The following is a 23,712-nucleotide window of genomic DNA, read 5'->3' on the forward strand; positions in this document are numbered from 1 at the left end:
GGTACATCAAAGGACATTGTACTGTTCTGACTATGGGAAAGTATATATAAAAGATACCTTGTTGCAGTTGTAAACATAGGCTGTGTGGCCGAATCTGGGTTTCTCATTTTCTTTTTTGACCAACAGTGTCAAAATAATCATAAGTTAGACACCAAATAGTATAAAATGTATAACTCTGTAGTGTTTTCTCTAGCTTGTTTTAGCATGGTGCAGCACCATGCCTCAATAGTCTAGCACCATCTTGCCTCAATCAGCACCATGCTGCACTGAGATTAAACAAGCCTTTTTCACTAATTAATTCTGAAATTGCCTTTATAAAACATCCAAAAAGGTATAATTAATTAATAAAATATGCCTGTTATATCTTTTGCCATTCATTTATTAAAGCAAACACATAAATTATATTAATGTTTATTTTAATTAATTTTTTTTTTAATTTGTAATGAAAAACAAGGGCCCCGATAATGGTTAAAATGCCCCAAAAGTGTTTGGTTTACCATGCCTTGCCTAATTTCTAGGGAAATCACTATAACACATTCCTTTCCTTTTAGATTTATCTCAACAATCATCAGTACGGTTCAGTGGAACATCATGATCTTTGGGACGCACTCACACAGGTAAGACAGAATGTATGCATACTGTTGTAAACGTTTATCTTTTATAATATTGACCTGTGACATGGCCCCTCACATAACTGATGACAACTGCCAGCCCTTGAAATTTGGTGTATTGTGTTGTATTGTATTGTATTGTATTGTATTGGAAATTTCAACCTGCATAAGATAAACTTCAATAACATCACTGAGTAAATAATGTTTGGGGATGGGGTGTGTGTTGGATATTGAGATTTGTTTTAATGGGAATCTGTCCCCTTAACCATTGTATTGTATTGGATTGGATTGGATCTCCAGGCTGTTGTCCAATTTTCCCTCCCCTAATGCTCAGCACACACCTGCCGACAAGGTTGTCATATCTAGGTTATCATCAATTTCTGACTGATCATTCGATAGGAATGTGCTCAGCAGAATGCTACCATTATGTCTTATCAGCAGTTTTTCATTGATTAGAATTTGCTGAATGTTGACACGGCCATTGTGTCAGCTGGTTTTTGTTGGTGCACAGGTTCAGACTAATGTCGACTTGACTATCAAGTCATCCTTAATCAGTATGTGTGTGCTGAGCATTTATTGAGGCTAGTATGTGTCTTACCTTTTAATAATTAATTTCATCATTTTAGGAAGTTGTAAATTCTGGACGGAACTTCAACATGACTGAACTTATGGATCCCTGGGTCACACAGATGAACTATCCTGTTGTCACGGTGACACGACCAGCCAGTCATACCATTCGTCTTTCACAGAGTCGCTACATCATAGGTCCAACCGATAAGGCACCAACGGATGAGGGTCTTTACAAGTAAGGGAGGAATTTACTTTAGCACAAATCCACAATGGGGATCTTTCAAATTTGTATAATGGCGGTTTCCCAAAAACAAATATACTGTGAAACCCTCAAAACCAGACCCTCTGTAAATACAATTTCCTCAATTTAGGATATTTTACCTGTCCTTTTTTTTAAGTATCACAGGCATGTGATTCTTCTGCTAATTGGCGGAATTCCGCTTTTTAAGATTTTTACTTTCATTCATTTTCCTTGCATTCTGCACTCAATTATGTGCCTTTGGCACGCATGTATAATTTTCACATGCCTGCTATCAGTACTAATACTTGCCATGGCATGAGTTGAAGTTAAAGTTTGTTTACTTTAACAATACTGCCAGAGCACATTGATTAATTAATCATCGGCTATTGGATGCCAAACATTTTGTCATTTTGACATATAGTCTTAGAGAGAAAACCCGCTACATTTTTCCATTAGTAGCAAGGAATCATTCATATTTACTTTTCCACAGACAGGAAAGCACATATCACATCTTCTGACCAGTTGTGGTACACTGGTTCGAACGAGAAAAAACCCAATCAGTTGAATGGATCCACTGAGGTGATTTGATCCTGCAATGCAAGCACCTCAAGTGAGCACTCACCTGACTGACCTAAATCCTGCCCCCACCATGGCATGATGTCAGGCTTTATGCTATTCATTCAACTTATTTTTATGCTTATATCAGGGGTGGGAATTCTCCTTGGATCTGCGCTTTTCCTCTATGGAACATTGCGTTTCCTCACATTTTAAACGTCCTTGCCCCCGGACCCCTCTAGATTTCCTCTTTTTAACAGTTCACCAATTCCCACCCCTGTTATATCCAATTAAGGTTCAAGCACATTGTCCTGGGCACACACCTCAGCTACCTGGGCTGTCTGTCCAGGACAGTGGGTTAGTTGGTTAGTGGTTAGTGAGAGAGAAGAGGGTGTAGTGGCCTTACACCTACCCATTGAGCTCTTAAGAACTCGCTCTGGGTTGGAGCCGGTACCGGGCTGCGAACCCTGTACCTACCAGCCTATAGTCTGATGGCTTAACCACTGTGCCACCGAGACTGATTTTATGCTATTGCTACTACTGTCTCCACTATTGCTATCACTGACAAGTTCATACAAGTTCGTTTATCCTTAATGCTTGTTCAGATATTATTGTGGTTTTTTCCCAGATATAAATGGGAAATACCGATATCCTACACAAGCTCACAAGACTTGAACTTTGACCGAGTGTATCGATATGAACAGCTAGAATGGTTGAAGAAAGATGGCAAACCAGGTAGGCCAGGCTGTTGTTTGATCATCTAGGGTGCATACCACCAAATCAAATCTCATAGACGACAATAGTAACTTATTGCTAAAACTCCTACATTCAGCGTATCAATCAACATATACACCATGGATATAAATACTACCATCCCTCATCTTTAAAGTAAATCTGAAAACATTAAGGGTCAAGCTGCTCGCTTCACACACAATGGTAGTTGGTACATGTACATTGTACATTGACACTAATTCAAATTAAATTACAGTAATTTACTGGCCATATGAACCAACGTTTTATCACAACAAACACTGTCACGTTTATCACCGATGGCAGGACTCGTATTAACTGCTCTATCAAAAGTTAGGTGCACCTTTAACTTTGACTCAGCCAGGTGTTATTTGCTTTAGTACTACCGCTAGTATTTTCTAAACTATCTCTGAAGTTTAAAAAAACTGATTGTAAACAAAACCATTTTATTGTCTCCAAATAAGATTAAAATGTTCTAGACAAATTGTAAGGGATTAGACTCTGAAATAAATGTCACATGACTACATGGCAAACATTTTAAATATTGTTTTTAGTCAGGTTTTTCTTTTACTTGTTATAATTGATTTCGTTTTTCATCTCATTTATTGTCATCTTGTTATAACTGATATTGTTTCGTGCTTGGTTTACTGTTAACTTGTTATAATTGACATTGTTTCTTGTCTGGTTTATTGTCAACTTGTTATAATTGACATTGTTTCTTGTCTGGTTTATTGTCAACTTGTTATAATTGACATTGTTTCTTGTCTGGTTTATTGTTAACTTGTTATAATTGACATTGTTTCTTGTCTGGTTTATTGTCAACTTGTTATAATTGATATTGTTTCTTGTCTGATTTATTGTCAACTTGTTATAATTGATATTGTTTCTTGTCTGGTTTATTGTTAACTTGTTACAATTGATATTATTTCTCATTCTGTTTGTTTCAGTGACAATACAAAACAGTTCTCTTATCCCTGCCAATGGCGGAGATTCGTGGGTCATTGTCAATGTGCAGCAGGCGGGTTTCTTCCGTGTTAACTATGACACGGAAAACTGGGAGGCAATCATCAAACAGCTGGACACAAACCACCAGGTATTCAGCAGACACTGTCTTTTCAAAAGTGTGATCAACGACAGTTACAAGAGCTGGGCAGTATACCGTATATACCGTTCGGTATCGGTATTATGTCAATATTAATTTACCGTACCGACCAAATTTCAAAATACCGAAATTTCTGTATTGAAAAATATTTCACGGAAAGCACTAATAATATATCTGACGAACGCAAAATGGGTTGGTATAAATCAGACGAGAGCCTTGTTTATGGAATTTGATTGTATTTAGATCAAATTAGTGGGTGAGCCATAACACAGGCATGCATTTAAAGGCAAGTATACCGAAAATAGCGCTTGATATCGGTATCGTGTCAATACCGAATACCGTACCGATACCGAGGTAAATCACCCCCAAAATACCGATATCGATACTGAACCTCAAATTTCAATACAGCCCAGCTCTAACAGTTACTATTTCACAGTATTTCAATACCGCCCAGCTCTAACAGTTACTATTTCACAGTATTTCAATACCGCCCAGCTCTAACAGTTACTATTTCACAGTATTTCAATACCGCCCAGCTCTAACAGTTACTATTTCACAGTATTTCAGTACCGCCCAGCTCTAACAGTTACTATTTCACAGTATTTCAGTACCGCCCAGCTCTAACAGTTACTATTTCACAGTATTTCAATACCGCCCAGCTCTAACAGTTACTATTTCACAATATTTCAATACCGCCCAGCTCTAACAGTTACTATTTCACAATATTTCACGAAAACCTTTGTTCTGTTTGCGTGTCGGTTACACAACTTTAAAATCACAAGAACTGTCAATCAGTTACGTGGTGAACAATTACATTCTAAAATTAAAAGTACCATATATCAGTAATAAAAGTAAAAAATCTGTTTATGTTTTTTTAATACATTTGAACTACCAATGTAGCATAGAACCATAGTTCAAGTGTTTTAGGATTAGTTAGGCCTAACTCATCAGTTACGAGAACTATATTCACGTAACCGAACAAACGGTTACCTAAGTAAACCTCACATGAGCTTACTTCCAGTTACCTTAGATTTTGAAATATTGTTCCCTGTATTAATCAATTGAAAACTGAATAACAATTGCTATTTAACTTTGTAGATTTGTTTAGCGATATCTGAAACTTGAAAAGTGAATCACGTTGACATACTGAAACACAATTTGGACTTGTACACTTTATTTACAGTCACAAATTAGAAATGTAGTTGGGTCTTTAGACAACAACATATATTTTTAATTGTTCTGAGCATAGCGAGATCTTTAAGGCTTAATATTTCAGTAGGGGTGGGATGTAGCCCAGTGGTACAGCGCTCGCTTGATGCGCAGTCGGTCTGGGATCAATCCCCGTCGGTGGGCCCATTGGGCTATTTCTCATTCCAGCCAGTGCACCACGACTGGTATATCAAAGGCTGTGGTATGTGTTATCCTGTTTGTGGGATGGTGCATATAAAAGGTCCCTTGCTGCTAATCGAAAAGAGTAACCCATGAAGTGGCGAAAGCGGGTTTCCTCTCTCAATATCTGTGTGGTCCTTAATCATATTCCCGATGCCATATAACCATAAATAAAATGTGTTGAGTGTGTCGTTAAATAAAACATTTTCTTAGTTTTTAATATTTCAGTAGTTTTGTAGTTGGAATTGTTTAATAGTCGATATGTTGACAGTTATTTTGGGCACATTTTTGGGGGGCATACTTATAATGGGCACTGCCCCCTTTACCGTTGTGATTTGGCGCAATGTAAAGCCCTGGTAGTGTACTGAAGCAATCTTACATTAAAACCGGCCTCAGTGGCGTCGTGGTTAGGCCATTGGTCTACAGGCTGGTAGGTACTGGGTTCGGATCCCAGTCGAGGCATGGGATTTTTAATCCAGATACTGACTCCAAACCCTGAGTGAGTGCTCCGCAAGCCTCAATGGGTAGGTGTAAACCACTTGCACCGACCAGTGATCCATAACTGGTTCAACAAAGGCCATGGTTTGTGCTATCCTGCCTGTGGGAAGTGCAAATAAAAGATCCCTTGCTGCTAATTGGAAAGAGTAGCCCATGTAGTGGCGACAGCGGGTTTCCTCTCAAAATCTGTGTGGTCCTTAAACATATGTCTGACGCCATATAACCGTCAATAAAATGTGTTGAGTGCGTTGTTAAATAAAACATTTCTTTCTTTCTTTTCTTATATTAAATTTGTAACTGCTATACATACTAAATTAACAAAAAGTAACAAATAGTTCTTATAATTACAAACGTCACGACTTATTTAGTTCAACATACTCATGAATTAGTTTTTATTTCATCCTTGTCATGATTCATTTTATTATAATAATATCCTGTTTTACGAATTGACATCATTTGCTGCATTCTATAGAAAGATTAAAACAATTTTGTGTGTGTGTCGTCATGTAATCAGGGGGCCATGGGATGTAGCCCAATGGTAAAGTGCTTTCTTGGTGCGCAGTCGGTTTGGGATCGATCCCCATCAGTGGGTCCATTGGGCTATTTCTCGACCCAGCCATTGCACCACAACTGGTATATGAATGGCTGTGGTATGTGCTATCCTGTCTGTGGGATGGTGCATATAAAAAATCCCTTGCTACTAATGGAAATATGTAGCGAGTTTCCCCTCTGAGACTATGTCAAAATTACCAAATGTTTGACATCCAATAGCTGATGATTAATAAATCAGTGTGTTCTAGTAGTGTCGTTAAACAAAACAATCTCTCATGTATTCAGAATCAAGTAAATTGTATAATAGCAGAAAGGTTGTCACCTTGCTAGAACTGAAGAGTCCAAAGTCCAAACCTGGAGTATGGTAAAAAAAAAAAACCCTAAACAACACGTGAATCAGACGTTTGTTGCACGGATACAGGAAAATCCTAATCTTCGAACTAAAATTCTCCACATTTTGTATTTTATTATACTGTATTTCATTTTGTTTCAATTTGTTGTTTTTTTGGTGTTTTTTTATTATTATCTTTTTTTTATTTTTTATAAAAACAGTTATTATTATTATTATTATTAAAAAAAAAAAAAAAAATTCATTATTATTATTTTATTATTTTATTTTACTTTATTTTATTACAGGCTATACATACCATTAATCGAGGCCAGATAATAAATGATGCATGGAACTTAGCTAAGTATGCAATGCTAACTTTATCCACCAAAATCTGCTCTGTGTATCTATCTGTATCTGGTTTTGTCTACATCTGACTGTCCGTCTGTCTGTCTGTATATCTGTTGTTCATGCATTCAGTTACTCATCCATCCTTCCATCTAAAGCCAAACCATCCATTCATCCTTCCTTTCGTCAGTCTTTCCTTACATCCAAAGCCCATCCATCCTTCCTTCCATTCATCCAAAGCACATCTATCTATCCATCCATCCATTAATATATTCATCTGTCCACCAATTTGTCCATCTATCTGTGTAATAACCAAACAAAGCATCTATTTTACTACATATCATGTATCATGTCATCTATCTATCCATCTATATACTCATTTATCTATCATCCATCCTTCGATCATCCATCCATCCAGCCATCCATCCATCCATCATCCAACCATCCATCCATCCATTGTAGTGATTGTGCTGTTAACCATGGAATCAGTTCGGTTTCAGTTATAGAAGAAAAAACGTAACCCTAAAGATAGAAAAAAAAAGTACTTTTGGTTTTCCAAAATAGCCATTTTTAACCTAGCTCGTCCGAAATGGGGAAGAACAATTCCTAGGCGAGTCATTACGAAAATCCACTTATAGCAATAACCTGCTGAGACAAAAGATAGATTCACTGTTAAAACTGCTATTTGAAAATGTCGTATCAACATGAGAATTAAGATAAATTGTTTGTTAAAGTTAATCCAGGTGACAAACGAACACAATAACCATGATGTCAGCCATTCTTATCGAATTAATTGAAGTGAATTGAAACATATTTTATTGCATATACGGTACATATGGATTGGGCACAAGTTATCCAACTTACGAGGCCCTCTTGTATTATGTGACATTACTTAAGGACTTCCGATATTGACTCATTTGAAACAACTCAGCCATTTGATTCTTACAGTACTTACACTTCGACCGACGTATTTCCAGTGAGTTTGTTTTGAATTGTTTTTGGGGTTATTTCCACTACTTTTTTGTTTTAGTTGCAAAATAAAACCATGCTGATAAATAGTTTATTTTATACATGTATATGGGGTGGGGGGGGGGGGGGAATTCTGAAAATTTGAGGGAAAGAATCTCGGGCTAATGTATTTTTATATTTACTAACCCAGCTGACAATATTTTTTATTTTTTATAGACCCACAAGCCTGGAACATGATTGTTCTACAAACTGTTCTTTTTTAGATTTGCAAAGTTTTCTTATTGCCAAACCAAATTTCATTAAAATATCGATAAAAGCCAAAATCGACACCGAAAGTAATCTTTTGTCAAAACTGGAAACCAAAACCGAAGCCAGATTTCATAATAGCACATCACTGATTTATCATCCAACCACCATTTGGGGTGGGACATAGCCCAGTGGTAAAGCGCTCTCTCGATGCGCAGTCAGTCTGGGATCGTTCCCCGTCGGTGGGCCCATTGGACTATTTCTTGTTCCAGCCAGTGCACCACGACTGGTATATCAAAGGCCGTGGTATCTACTAGTACCCTATCTGTGGGATGGTGCATATAAAAGAAACCTTGCTACTAATCAAAAAGAGTAGCCCATGAAGTGGCGACAGCGAGTTTCTTCTCTCAGTATCTGTGTGGTTCTTAACCATATTTCCGACACCATATAAATTAAACATTAAATAAAACATTTCCTTCCATTTCCATCCATCCATCCATCCATCAATCCATCCATCAATCCATCCATCCATACCTCCATCCATCCATCCATCCATCCATCCATACCTCCATCCATACCTCCATCCCTCCATCCCACCATCCATACCTCCATCCATCCATCCATCCATCTATACCTCCATCCATTCATACATACATACATACATCATCCATTCATCCATCCATCCATCCATCCATCCATCCATCCATCCATCCATCCATCCATCCCTCCATACCTCCATCCATCCATCCATCCATACCTCCATCCATCCATCCATCCATCCATCCATCCATACCTCCATCCATCCATTCATCCATCCATACTTCCATCCATCCATCCATCCATCCATCCATCCATCCATACCTCCGTCCATCCATCCATCCATCCATCCATACCTCCGTCCATCCATCCATCTATACCTCCATCCATCCATCCATCCATCCATCCCTCCATCCCACCATCCATACTTCCATGTATGCTATACTTATGTAATGTGTTTGACTTGATTTCAGAGCTGGTCTGCTCAATCTGACTATAGCTCTTCGAACAGTGAACTACTTACAGCGCGACCTCGATTACCTCCCCTGGAGAGCCTTCCTCAATGAGCTGACCTACGTAGACCAGATGCTGGAGAGAACGGAGACATTTAGACAACTCGAGGTCAGATACGGCTTTCTTTAAGTATTTGAAGTTGTCTACCTATGGGTTTTGGTCTTAGTTTTTATAATCAGCAGTTGTCTACCTTTACAAAGGTCAGGTCAGGTCAGGTCATAGAGATTAACGTGCACATTCAGAGCAAGCTGTTGTAGCGCACACCTGCCGTGGGCACAGGCGCTGGCCTCGTCCGGCTCCTCCATCCAGGACAGAAAAGGTTTGGGGTGGGTGGTAGAAGGGACTGCCTGCACTGGCAGGTGAAGAGAGCACTAGCAGCCCAACCGGGGTCTGTAATGGGTGGGAGGGTTTGGTGCCATGGAATTTGGAATGTCCAGTAGGATTAATGCCAACAGAGAAAAGGTGCGCAATTTGAATGAAGGAAATTTGGCACGTTTTGGACCAGTCCGCCGAATTGGAAAAGCGGGAGTTATATGTATTTTGAACTTAGTGTGCCGAGAGTAGCTCGTTATTGGGACCTAGTTGTTGAGATGTCTCTTTACAAAGGAGAAGTAGTCTACCTTGATAATAGTCAGCAGTTGTCTACCTCTACAAAGGAGAAGTAGTCTACCTTTATAATAGTCAGCAGTTGTCTACCTCTACAAAGGTGGAGTAGTGTACCTTTATAATAGTCAGCAGTTGTCTACCTCTACAAAGGTGGAGTAGTCTACCTTTATAATAGTCAGCAGTTGTCTACCTGTACAAAGGTGGAGTAGTCTACCTTTATAATAGTCAGCAGTTGTCTACCTCTACATAGGAGGAGTAGTCTACCTTTATAATACTCAGCAGTTGTCTACCTCTACAAAAGAGAAGTAGTCTACCTTTATAATAGTCAGCAGTTGTCTACCTCTACATAGGAGGAGTAGTCTACCTTTATAATACTCAGCAGTTGTCTACCTCTACAAAGGAGAAGTAGTCTACCTTTATAATAGTCAGCAGTTATCTACCTCTACATAGGAGGAGTAGTCTACCTTTATAATAGTCAGCAGTTGTCTACCTCTACAAAGGAGAAGTAGTCTACCTTTATAATAGTCAGCAGTTGTCTACCTCTACAAAGGAGAAGTAGTCTACCTTTATAATAGTCAGCAGTTGTCTACCTCTACATAGGAGGAGTAGTCTACCTTTATAATAGTCAGCAGTTGTCTACCTCTACAAAGGAGAAGTAGTCTACCTTTATAATAGTCAGCAGTTGTTTACCTCTACATAGGAGGAGTAGTCTACCTTTATAATAGTCAGCAGTTGTCTGCCTTTACAAAGGAGTAGTCTACTTTTATAATAGTCAGCAGTTGTCTACCTTTACAAAGGAGTAGTCTACCTTTATAATAATCAGCAGTTGTCTGCCTTTACAGAGGAGGAATAGTCTACCTTTATAATAGTCAGCAGTTGTCTACCTCTACAAAGGAGAAGTAGTCTACCTTTATAATAGTCAGCAGTTGTTTACCTCTACATAGGAGGAGTAGTCTACCTTTATAATAGTCAGCAGTTGTCTGCCTTTACAAAGGAGTAGTCTACTTTTATAATAGTCAGCAGTTGTCTACCTTTACAAAGGAGTAGTCTACCTTTATAATAATCAGCAGTTGTCTGCCTTTACAGAGGAGGAATAGTCTACCTTTATAATAGTCAGCAGTTGTCTACCTTTACAAAGGAGGAGTAGTCTAGCTTTATAATAGTCAGCAGTTGTCTACCTTTACAAAGGAGGAGTAGTCTACCTTTATAACAATCAGGAAGAGTAGTCTACCTTTATTATAATCAGTTTGTCTTTATAATAATCAGGAGGAGTCTACCTGATTGATTAACAGTTATTTTCAATAGATACAGTGGATTCTTAAGTAGCCGTGGTTTAAATGTCCGGTGTTGTCATCAGACAAATATTGCATTCCTTTCTTCTCTCACAATTTAGACCAAGTCTCAAATTAACATTGTGTTACCAGTCTCGGTGGTGTCATGGTTAAGCTATCAGACATAAGGCTGGTAGGTACAGGGTTCACAGCCTGGTACCTGCTCCCACCCAGTGCGAGTTTTAACGACTCAATGTGTAGGTGTAAGACCACTACACCCTCTTCTGTCTCACTAACCACTAACAACTAACCCACTGTCCTGGACAGACAGTCCAAATAGCTGAGGTGTGTACCCAGGACAGTGTGCATGAACCTTAATTGGATATAAGCATGAAAAACAAAAACTTCAAATGAAAAAAACATTGTATGTTAGAGAGCAGGCTCCATTTTCATGAGCATACTTAAGTCAAAGTATGATACTTATCTATGTACTTTAAGTATGTTATGAGTGAATAATCTAACAAGGTATGAGAAATTGAAAATTATCTGTCCCAAGTCAATGAATGTTGTAAACCTGAGGGTTTTTTAACATTCGTTCACAAGGGACATAATTTGTAACTCCTCAAAGCGAGTTGGTTATTCTCTTTATTACTCATTGTCACTTTTAACTGACTTTTAATTTCAAAAAGTTCCTCTGCAGTCTACAACAAGGCCATCAGCCATTACGTCATATAATCTTATGCACATTACATGATGTAATGTAAGAAGTGACATCATGGCATAACAGCGTTCTTTTTACAGCCAAATGTTTACAATGCAATATAATATGACTGTGGTTGCATTAGAAAATAATTATATTTGTATGCTATCAAAACAATTAATTTACCATTTCATGTTTATGAAACAAATGAGCAAACATTTTCCTGATTGCATAACATGTGTAATCTGATTCATGAATGGAAACATTATATGAATGAAAGTTCCAGTCATGGCAAACAAGCAACCAAACGTTGTGATTTTTAAGCCAGCCAATTAGTGGCTGCAGAAGCAATCTGCACAGTATGCAATTATTGAAAGAATATTACCCCATATATTTTAGCCAATATAGGTAATAATTAAGAATCATACATTGGCTTAAAAGGACATACCCTAGTTTTTAAACACTATAAGTGTTTTTGGTCATCCTGGTGTTTTTAATATCACAAAATGAATTTCTCATATTTTTAAAAACGCATGTGCGTCTGAGAAGTAACAGTTATGGAGTCGAGTTTTAGTCTATTTTAGAGGGTATTTCACCATTTCAAAGTCACAGACTCATGTTTCACTCAATTGTAACTTTATCCAAATGTGTTACAGGTTTGTAGATTAACTAAACTTAGTGTAAGTATGCACAGGTTGAAACTAGGGTCTGTCCCTTTAACTAAACTTAGTGTAAGTATGCACAGGTTGAAACTAGGGTCTGTCCCTTTAACTAAACTTAGTGTAAGTATGCACAGGTTAAAACTAGGGTCTGTCCCTTTAACTAAACTTAGTGTAAGTATGCACAGGTTGAAACTAGGATCTGTCCCTTTAAGTACGTTTATGAATTCAGCTGGTTAGCCAATGTTCTGACGTGTTTTTTAAACTAACATTCCTTTCCTTTTCATTCTAGTCGTTCATGCTGCGTACTGTTGAAGGTCCACTCAACACTCTGGGTATGGAAATTGGCCGAGATATGCTGCCTCTCGATGTGTAAGTTATTTCGTGTACAGACTATATATTTTTCTTGTTGTTTCTTCATTCGCCAACAAACCTAAAAGAAATAACAGAAAATACTTATATTTAAATTTGAAACATACTTATTACAAAAAGTTCTAATATTAATTTGAATTCCTTTTTTTTTTTAGTTCTTGAATAATAAAAAACAGGGTTTTTTGTTGAACAACATCACTAGAGCACATTGATGTTTCAATAATAATGTTCCATAATTAAAAATAAAAATTCATCATCAAATGTTGGGACGTTCACTAACAAAATAATTTTACCTTCAAAAAGAAATTAATAAAATCATATTGGTATGGCTGGACCAATGAGATGTCTGATGATTGTAACAGAAAAAAAAAAGTTATACACAATCAGATTATTCATGAAAAGTCCTTGAATTAAATACTACATAGAGAATAACTAGTTAATGACGTCAGATATCTGCTTTATCCTGTGAAGGTAAGAATGGGAAATTCCGCGAGACTCTGCCGATCGGAATTTCTTATTCAGGCTCAACAGATATCCAACATCATTAATTAGTTATTATCTTTTTTCTGCATACCATAAAAATAAAGCTATTATTTTTGTTTTTCAGCCACATTGCACAATGACCTAGAGGTCAAATGAGTGATTTTGTAATGTAGCTATGCGTGTGACGTCACATGAGTGACGTCGAAAGTCATATCCTGTTAGTAGCAGAATATGACTTTGCTTTATCCATCTTCATATTCTGTCAATAGAAACGGTGGTTGCAGGATAAAAAACTATTAGTGTTATGATGACTTGTTACTTTATACAAGTTACAACATGACAAATAAAAAAAACTTGCCTTTTATAAGTAAACAAATACAATGTGTGGTTTAGTCTGTTTTCAACTGTGCAAAACTTGTCTGTATAAAATATATTATAATTTTTCATCCATGAAAGGCAACCTTTTAGCATTTATCAATTGTTTTGTTTGTATATATTAACAGGTCATTAAAGCGCTATTACAGTGTTCAAGTCTTCCAGGAATTTGCATAAATAATCAACAAATTAAAATAGCAGTTTGGTATAATTTTGGTTAGGACTTTAGTAATTCATTTTTCCTTACAGATCTTTTATTTTCCATGTAGTTTGTTGGAAGAGCACCTGTGCTGTCTTATGAATATGTTGGTGATTTTTTATTTCATTTCTATTTTTAGTTTCACCCGTATCCAGCTGGTGAGTCAGGCATGTAAATATGGAAATACTGCCTGCGTGAATAAAGCCACATCTCTGGTGAAACAGTGGATGGCTGACAATTCTACTAATCCGTAAGTTAATCTGTATTTTGACCTATAATATTGCACGGCTCAAACTAATCTGTATTTTGACCTGTAATATTGCACAGCTCAAACTAATCTGTATTTTGACCTGTAATATTGCACGGCTCAAACTAATCTGTATTTTGACCTATAATATTGCACGGCTCAAACTAATCTGTATTTTGACCTATAATATTGCACGGCTCAAACTAATCTGTATTTTGACCTATAATATTGCAAGGCTCAAACTAATCTGTATTTTGACCTATAATATTGCACGACTCAAACTAATCTGTATTTTGACCTATAATATTGCACGCTCAAACTAATCTGTATTTTGACCTATAATATTGCACGACTCAAACTAATCTGTATTTTGATCTATAATATTGCACGGCTCAAACTAATCTATATTTTGACCTATAATATTGCACGGCTCAAACTAATCTGTATTTTGACCTATAATATTGCACGGCTCAAACTAATCTGTATTTTGACCTATAATATTGCACAGCTGAGACTAATCTGTATTTTGACCTATAATATTGCACGGCTCAAACTAATCTGTATTTTGACCTATAATATTGCACAGCTGAGACTAATCTGTATTTTGACCTATAATATTGCATGACTCAAACTAATCTGTATTTTGACCTATAATATTGCATGCTCAAACTAATCTGTATTTTGACCTATAATATTGCACGACTCAAACTAATCTGTATTTTGACCTATAATATTGCACGGGTCAAACTAATCTGTATTTTGACCTATAATATTGCACGGCTCAAACTTCAGCATGTGTTACCTATGGTAGGGTGGGATGTAGTCCAGTGGTAAAGCACTCGTTCGATGTGTGGTCGGTTTAGGGTCCATCCCCATCGGTTAGCCCATTGGGCCATTTCTTGTTCCAGCCAGTGCACCACGACTGGTATATCAAAGGCCGAGGTATGTGCTATCCTGTCTATGGGATAGTGCATATTTTCTAACGATTAGTGGAAACTAAGACGGGGCATAGTTAAGTATTTAGTAAAGTGTTGAATTTAGGTTTAACATCAACCTGCAAATGTTTCACTTTTAGTGGAAATTAAGACGGGGCATAGTTAAGTATTTAGTAAAGTGTTGAATTTAGGTTTAACATCAACCTGCAAATGTTTCACTTTTAGTGGAAACTAAGACAAGGCATAGTTAAGTATTTAGTAAAGTGTTGAATTTAGGTTTAACATCAACCTGAAATGTTTTACTTTTAGTGGAGACTGGAAAAGGGTATAGTTATTAGTTAAATATTTATTTAGTAATGTTTTGAAGTTCAGGATTAACATCCAACCTGCAAATGTTTTACTCATACGGGAGGCTTGAATGGGGATATAAAGTATACAAATATTGAATTTCAGGATTAATGTCAACCTGCGGACAACGTTTTATTGCGTGGCTGTGGAACATGGCGGTTGGGACGAGTGGGATTTCGTCTACAATGAGTATCGTCAGACAAATGACCGGTCAGAGAAACTCAGACTTCTGACAGCACTCACCTGTACAAAACAACCAGCACTAATCAGCAGGTAATCATGTCACCTGTCAATCTGATTAAAATTAGCTCCACTGGTCTATCAGTAGATCTAACAACATTGCGTGGCCAGACTCCCATGTCCAGGTGACATTTCATCTATAAATAATAATATAAATATCGACCAATGACACTTCACCTTTTATAGTGTTATTCAGGAGCATACAAATTCTAAAAATATTGGGCGAGACTATTTATGCAATAGGCGAACTTGTTGGTCCATTTTAACATTGAAAAAAATGGGGAAAAGTGCAGTAATAAACTCTGGATTGTATACTAGTATATACTGATTTTATGGCTGTACCATCACGGTTTGTTTTTTTCGTCTTGAAACAAATTTTATATAAAATTTTATATTGGAAGTTAGTTTCCGGCATACTTCGTAATTCACCCGAATCATTTCGTATACCCACCACATAATCCCGAATGTTTTCAAATTCCTTACAAATCACTGGCATGATTTTGCAATTAAGCTTTTGATTGGTCGAATGAAAGGTCAACTGGACATGATCTCCAACGGGCTGCTGTTAGATCCACATGTAATAGTGGAGCTAATTTTAATTAGATTGGTCACCTGTACAAAACAACCAGTACTAATCAGCAGGTAATCATATCACCTGTACAAAACAACCAGCACTAATCAGCAGGTAATCATATCACCTGTACAAAACAACCAGCACTAATCAGCAGGTAATCATATACCCTGTACAAAACAACCAGCACTAATCAGCAGGTAATCATATCACATGTACAAAACAACCAGCACTAATCAGCAGGTAATCATGTCACCTGTACAAAACAACCAGCACTAATCAGCAGGTAATCATATCACCTGTACAAAACAACCACCACTAATCATGTCACCTGTACAAAACAACCAACACTAATCAGCAGGTAATCATATCACTTGTACAAAACAACCAGCACTAATCAGCAGGTAATCATATCACCTGTACAAAACAACCACCACTAATCATGTCACCTGTACAAAACAACCAGCACTAATCAGCAGGTAATCATGTCACCTGTACAAAACAACCAGCACTAATCATATCACCTGTACAAAACAACCAGCACTAATCAGCAGGTAATAATGTCACCTGTACGAAACAACCAGCACTAATCATGTCACATGTACAAAACAACCAGCACTAATCAGCAGGTAATCATGTCACCTGTACAAAACAACCAGCACTAATCATATCACCTGTACAAAACAACCAGCACTAATCAGCAGGTAATAATGTTACCTGTACGAAACAACCAGCGCTAATCATGTCACATGTACAAAACAACCAGCACTAATCATGTCACCTGTACAAAACAACCAGCACTAATCATGTCACCTGTACAAAACAACCAGCACTAATCATGTCACCTGTACAAAACAACCAGCACTAATCAGCAGGTAATCATGTCACCTGTACAAAACAACCAGTGCTACTCAGCAGGTAATCATATCACCTATACAAAACAACCAGTGCTAATCATGTCACCTGTACAAAACAACCAGCACTAATCAGCAGGTAATCATGTCACCTGTACAAAACAACCAGTACTAATCAGCAGGTAATCATGTCACCTGTACAAAACAACCAGCACTAATCAGCAGGTAATCATGTCACCTGTACAAAACAACCAGCGCTAATCATGTCACATGTACAAAACAACCAGCACTAATCATGTCACCTGTACAAAACAACCACCACTAATCATGTCACCTGTACAAAACAACCAACACTAATCAGCAGGTAATCATATCACTTGTACAAAACAACCAGCACTAATCAGCAGGTAATCATATCACCTGTACAAAACAACCACCACTAATCATGTCACCTGTACAAACCAACCAGCACTAATCAGCAGGTAATCATGTCACCTGTACAAAACAACCAGCACTAATCATATCACCTGTACAAAACAACCAGCACTAACCAGCAGGTAATCATGTCACCTGTACAAAACAACCAGCACTAATCATGTCACCTGTACAAAACAACCAGCACTAATCATGTCACCTGTACAAAACAACCAGCACTAATCAGCAGGTAATCATGTCACCTGTACAAAACAACCAGTGCTACTCAGCAGGTAATCATATCACCTATACAAAACAACCAGTGCTAATCATGTCACCTGTACAAAACAACCAGCACTAATCAGCAGGTAATCATGTCACCTGTACAAAACAACCAGTACTAATCAGCAGGTAATCATGTCACCTGTACAAAACAACCAGCACTAATCAGCAGGTAATCATGTCACCTGTACGAAACAACCAGCGCTAATCATGTCACATGTACAAAACAACCAGCACTAATCATGTCACCTGTACAAAACAACCACCACTAATCATGTCACCTGTACAAAACAACCAACACTAATCAGCAGGTAATCATATCACTTGTACAAAACAACCAGCACTAATCAGCAGGTAATCATATCACCTGTACAAAACAACCACCACTAATCATGTCACCTGTACAAAACAACCAGCACTAATCAGCAGGTAATCATGTCACCTGTACAAAACAACCAGCACTAATCAGCAGGTAATCATGTCACCTGTACAAAACAACCAGCACTAATCATATCACCAGACAATCATTAACTCTACTCAACATCCATCTGTCTATCCGTCCACTAGATCTCACCTGACAACCACTAGCTCTACTCAGCATCCATCTGTCTATCCATCCACTAGACCTCACCTGACAACCACTAGCTCTACACAACATCCATCTGTCTATCCATCCACTAGACCTCACCTGACAACACTAGCTCTACACAACATCCATCTGTCTATCCATCCACTAGATCTCACCTAACAACCACTCGCTCTACTCAACATCCATCTGTCTATCCATCCACTAGATCTCACCTAACAACCACTCGCTCTACTCAACATCCATCTGTCTATCCATCCACTAGATCTCACCTGACAACCACTAACTCTACACAACATCCATCTGTCTATCCATCCACTAGAGCTCACCTAACAACCACTCGCTCTACTCAACATCCATCTGTCTATCCATCCACTAGATCTCACCTGGCAACCACTAGCTCTACTCAACATCCATCTGTCTATCCATCCACTAGATCTCACCTGACAACCACTAGCTCTACTCAACATCCGTCTATCCATCCACTAGATCTCACCTGACAACCACTAGCTCTACTCAACATCCATCTGTCTATCCATCCACTAGATCTCACCTGACAAACCACTAACTCTACACAACATCCATCTGTCTATCCATCCACTAGATCTCACCTGACAACCACTAGCTCTACCCAACATCCATCTGTCTATCCATCCACTAGATCTCACCTGACAACCACTAGCTCTACACAACATCCATCTGTCTATCTATCCACTAGATCTCACCTAACAACCACTCACTCTACTCAACATCCATCTGTCTATCCATCCACTAGATCTCACCTGGCAACCACTAGCTCTACTCAACATCCATCTGTCTATCCATCCACTAGATCTCACCTGACAACCACTAGCTCTACTCAACATCCATCTGTCTATCCATCCACTAGATCTCACCTGGCAACCACTAGCTCTACACAATTTCCATTTGTCTATTCACCCAGATTGAGTGTATTAGTCCAAGTATCTGTCCATTAATCTCTCCATGACACTATCTCTTTTTCTATCCATTTTTCATGCATTCCTCTATCTAGCCAGCCATTCAGCCATCAGTTTTTCCTTCATTGATTTATGCCCTGGATTCATCCATCTATTGCTTCATCAGTCCATTCATCTATTCAGCCATCCATTTTTCCATCCATACATAAACACACCCAGGCATTAATCCATCTAACAATTTATCTATTCATCCATCCATCAGTCCAGCAACATACCCACCCATCCATCCATCCATTCATCCAACTATCAATCAATCCATCCAAATATCTATACACCATCTATCCATTTATATATGTAAACAACCTTCCCAACTACGTTTCCATCCACCGTTCCATCCATCAATCAGTCTGTGTGTTAGTGTCTGTGTTGACTGATTCTGTTTTAGGTTACTGGATCAGTCTGTGTGTTAGTATCTGTGTTGACTGATTCTGTTTTAGGGTACTGGACCAGTCTGTGTGTTAGTATCTGTGTTGACTGATTCTGTTTTAGGATACTGGACATGTCCCTGGACCAGTCTGTGTGTTTGTATCTGTGTTGACTGATTCTGTTTTAGGGTACTGGACCAGTCTGTGTGTTAGTATCTGTGTTGACTGATTCTGTTTTAGGATACTGGACATGTCCCTGGACCAGTCCGTGTGTTAGTATCTGTGTTGACTGATTCTGTTTTAGGGTACTGGACCAGTCCGTGTGTTAGTATCTGTGTTGACCGATTCTGTTTTAGGATACTGGACCAGTCCGTGTGTTTATATCTGTGTTGACTGATTCTGTTTTAGGATACTGGACCAGTCTGTGTGTTAGTATCTGTGTTAACTGATTCTGTTTTAGGATACTGGAAGAGTCTGTGTGTTAGTATCTGTGTTGACTGATTCTGTTTTAGGGTACTGGACCAGTCTGTGTGTTAGTATCTGTGTTAACTGATTCTGTTTTAGGATACTGGAAGAGTCTGTGTGTTAGTATCTGTGTTAACTGATTCTGTTTGAGGATACTGAACTAGTCCGTGTGTTAGTATCTGTGTTGACTGATTCTGTTTTAGGATACTGGACATGTCCCTGGACCAGTCTGTGTGTTAGTATCTGTGTTGACTGATTCTGTTTTAGGGTACTGGACCAGTCTGTGAGTTAGTATCTGTGTTGACTGATTCTGTTTTAGGATACTGGACATGTCCCTGGACCAGTCTGTGTGTTAGTATCTGTGTTGACTGATTCTGTTTTAGGGCACTGGACCAGTCTGTGTGTTAGTATCTGTGTTGACTGATTCTGTATCTGTGTTGACTGATTCTGTTTTAGGATACTGGACCAGTACGTGTGTTTATATCTGTGTTGACTGATTCTGTTTTAGGGTACTGGACCAGTCTGTGTGTTAGTATCTGTGTTGACTGATTCTGTTTTAGGGTACTGGACCAGTCTGTGTGTTAGTATCTGTGTTAACTGATTCTGTTTTAGGATACTGGAAGAGTCTGTGTGTTAGTATCTGTGTTAACTGATTCTGTTTGAGGATACTGGACTAGTCCGTGTGTTAGTATCTGTGTTGACTGATTCTGTTTTAGGATACTGGACATGTCCCTGGACCAGTCTGTGTGTTAGTATCTGTGTTGACTGATTCTGTTTTAGGATACTGGACCAGTATGTGTGTTAGTATTTGTGTTAACTGATTCTGTTTTAGGATACTGGACCAGTATGTGTGTTACTATCTGTGTTGACAGATTCTGTTTTAGGGTACTGGACCAGTCTGTGTGTTTATATCTATGTTGACTGATTCTGTTTTAGGGTACTGGACCAGTCTGTGTGTTAGTATCTGTGTTGACTGATTCTGTTTTAGGATACTGGACCAGGCCATGTGTTAGTATCTGTGTTGACTGATTCTGTTTTAGGATACTGGACCAGTCCGTGTGTTAGTATCTGTGTTGACTGATTCTGTATCTGTGTTGACTGATTCTGTTTTAGGATACTGGACCAGTACATGTGTTTATATCTGTGTTGACTGATTCTGTTTTAGGGTACTGGACCAGTCTGTGTGTTAGTATCTGTGTTGACTGATTCTGTTTTAGTGTACTGGACCAGTCTGTGTGTTAGTATCTGTGTTAACTGATTCTGTTTTAGGATACTGGAAGAGTCTGTGTGTTAGTATCTGTGTTAACTGATTCTGTTTGAGGATACTGGACTAGTCCGTGTGTTAGTATCTGTGTTGACTGATTCTGTTTTAGGATACTGGACATGTCCCTGGACCAGTCTGTGTGTTAGTATCTGTGTTGACTGATTCTGTTTTAGGGTACTGGACCAGTCTGTGTGTTTGTATCTGTGTTGACTGATTCTGTTTTAGGATACTGGACCAGTCTGTGTGTTTATATCTGTGTTGACTGATTCTGTTTTAGGGCACTGGACCAGTCTGTGTGTTAGTATATGTGTTGACTGATTCTGTTGTAGGATACTGGACCAGTCTGTGTGTTAGTATCTGTGTTGACTGATTCTGTTTTAGGATACTGGACATGTCCCTGGACCAGTCTGTGTGTTTGTATCTGTGTTGACTGATTCTGTTTTAGGATACTGGACCTGTCTGTGAGTTAGTATCTGTGCTGACTGATTCTGTTTTAGGATACTGGACATGTCCCTGGACCAGTCTGTGTGTTAGTATCTGTGTTGAATGATTCTGTTTTAGGTTATTGGACATGTCCCTGGACCAGTCTGTGTGTTAGTATCTGTGTTGACTGATTCTGTTTTAGGATACTGGACCAGACTGTGTGTTAGTATCTGTGTTGATGATTCTGTTTTAGGTTACTGGACATGTCCCTGGACCAGTCTGTGTGTTAGTATCTGTGTTGACTGATTCTGTTTTAGGATACTGGACCAGTCTGTGTGTTAGTATCTGTGTTGACTGATTCTGTTTTAGGATACTGGACCAGTTCGTGTGTTTATATCTGTGTTGACTGATTCTGTTTTAGGGTATTGGACCAGTCTGTGTGTTAGTATCTGTGTTGACTGATTCTGTTTTAGGGTACTGGACCAGTCTGTGTGTTTATATCTGTGTTGACTGATTCTGTTCTAGGATACTGGACCAGTCCGTGTGTTAGTATCTGTGTTGACTGATTCTGTTTTAGGATACTGGACCAGTCTGTGTGTTAGTATCTGTGTTAACTGATTCTGTTTTAGGATACTGGACCAGTCTGTGTGTTTATATCTGTGTTGACTGATTCTGTTTTAGGATACTGTACCAGTCCATGTGTTAGTATCTGTGTTGACTGATTCTGTTTTAGGATACTGGAAGAGTCTGTGTGTTAGTATCTGTGTTAACTGATTCTGTTTTAGGATACTGGAAGAGTCTGTGTGTTAGTATCTGTGTTAACTGATTCTGTTTGAGGATACTGGACTAGTCCGTGTGTTAGTATCTGTGTTGACTGATTCTGTTTTAGGATACTGGACCAGTCTGTGTGTTAGTATCTGTGTTGACTGATTCTGTTTTAGGATACTGGACCAGTCTGTGTGTTTGTATCTGTGTTAACTGATTCTGTTTTAGGGTACTGGACCAGTCTGTGTGTTAGTATCTGTGTTGAATGATTCTGTTTTAGGTTACTGGACATGTCCCTGGACCAGTCTGTGTGTTAGTATCTGTGTTGACTGATTCTGTTTTAGGATACTGGACCAGTCTGTGTGTTAGTATCTGTGTTGACTGATTCTGTTTTAGGATACTGGACCAATCTGTGTGTTAGTATCTGTGTTGACTGATTCTGTTTTAGGATACTGGACCAGTCCGTGTGTTTATATCTGTGTTGACTGATTCTGTTTTAGGGTACTGGACCAGTCTGTGTGTTAGTATCTGTGTTGACTGATTCTGTTTTAGGGTACTGGACCAGTCTGTGTGTTAGTATCTGTGTTAACTGATTCTGTTTTAGGATACTGGACCAGTCTGTGTGTTTATATCTGTGTTGACTGATTCTGTTTTAGGATACTGGACCAGTCCATGTGTTAGTATCTGTGTTGACTGATTCTGTTTTAGGATACTGGAAGAGTCTGTGTGTTAGTATCTGTGTTAACTGATTCTGTTTGAGGATACTGGACTAGTCCGTGTGTTAGTATCTGTGTTGACTGATTCTGTTTTAGGATACTGGACATGTCCCTGGACCAGTCTGATGTGCGGGCGTCACACATGTACATTGTGCTGCAAGGGGTTGCCTACAATCGTATTGGTCGTGATCTGGCATGGAATTTCTTCAAGGGACGCTACTCTGAAGTGGCTGCTAAGTTAGTGTTTGTTTCTAAATATGAATAATAATGAAAATTAGAAAAACATATTCAAAATTTTCAGATTTTTTTCGTAACCCACTTTCATCGTTAAAATAAATCGTAACCCACTTTAATATCTGCTTTTT

The sequence above is a fragment of the Gigantopelta aegis genome, chromosome 5, assembly GCF_016097555.1.
Source record: "Gigantopelta aegis isolate Gae_Host chromosome 5, Gae_host_genome, whole genome shotgun sequence".
NCBI lineage: Eukaryota > Metazoa > Mollusca > Gastropoda > Neomphalida > Peltospiridae > Gigantopelta > Gigantopelta aegis.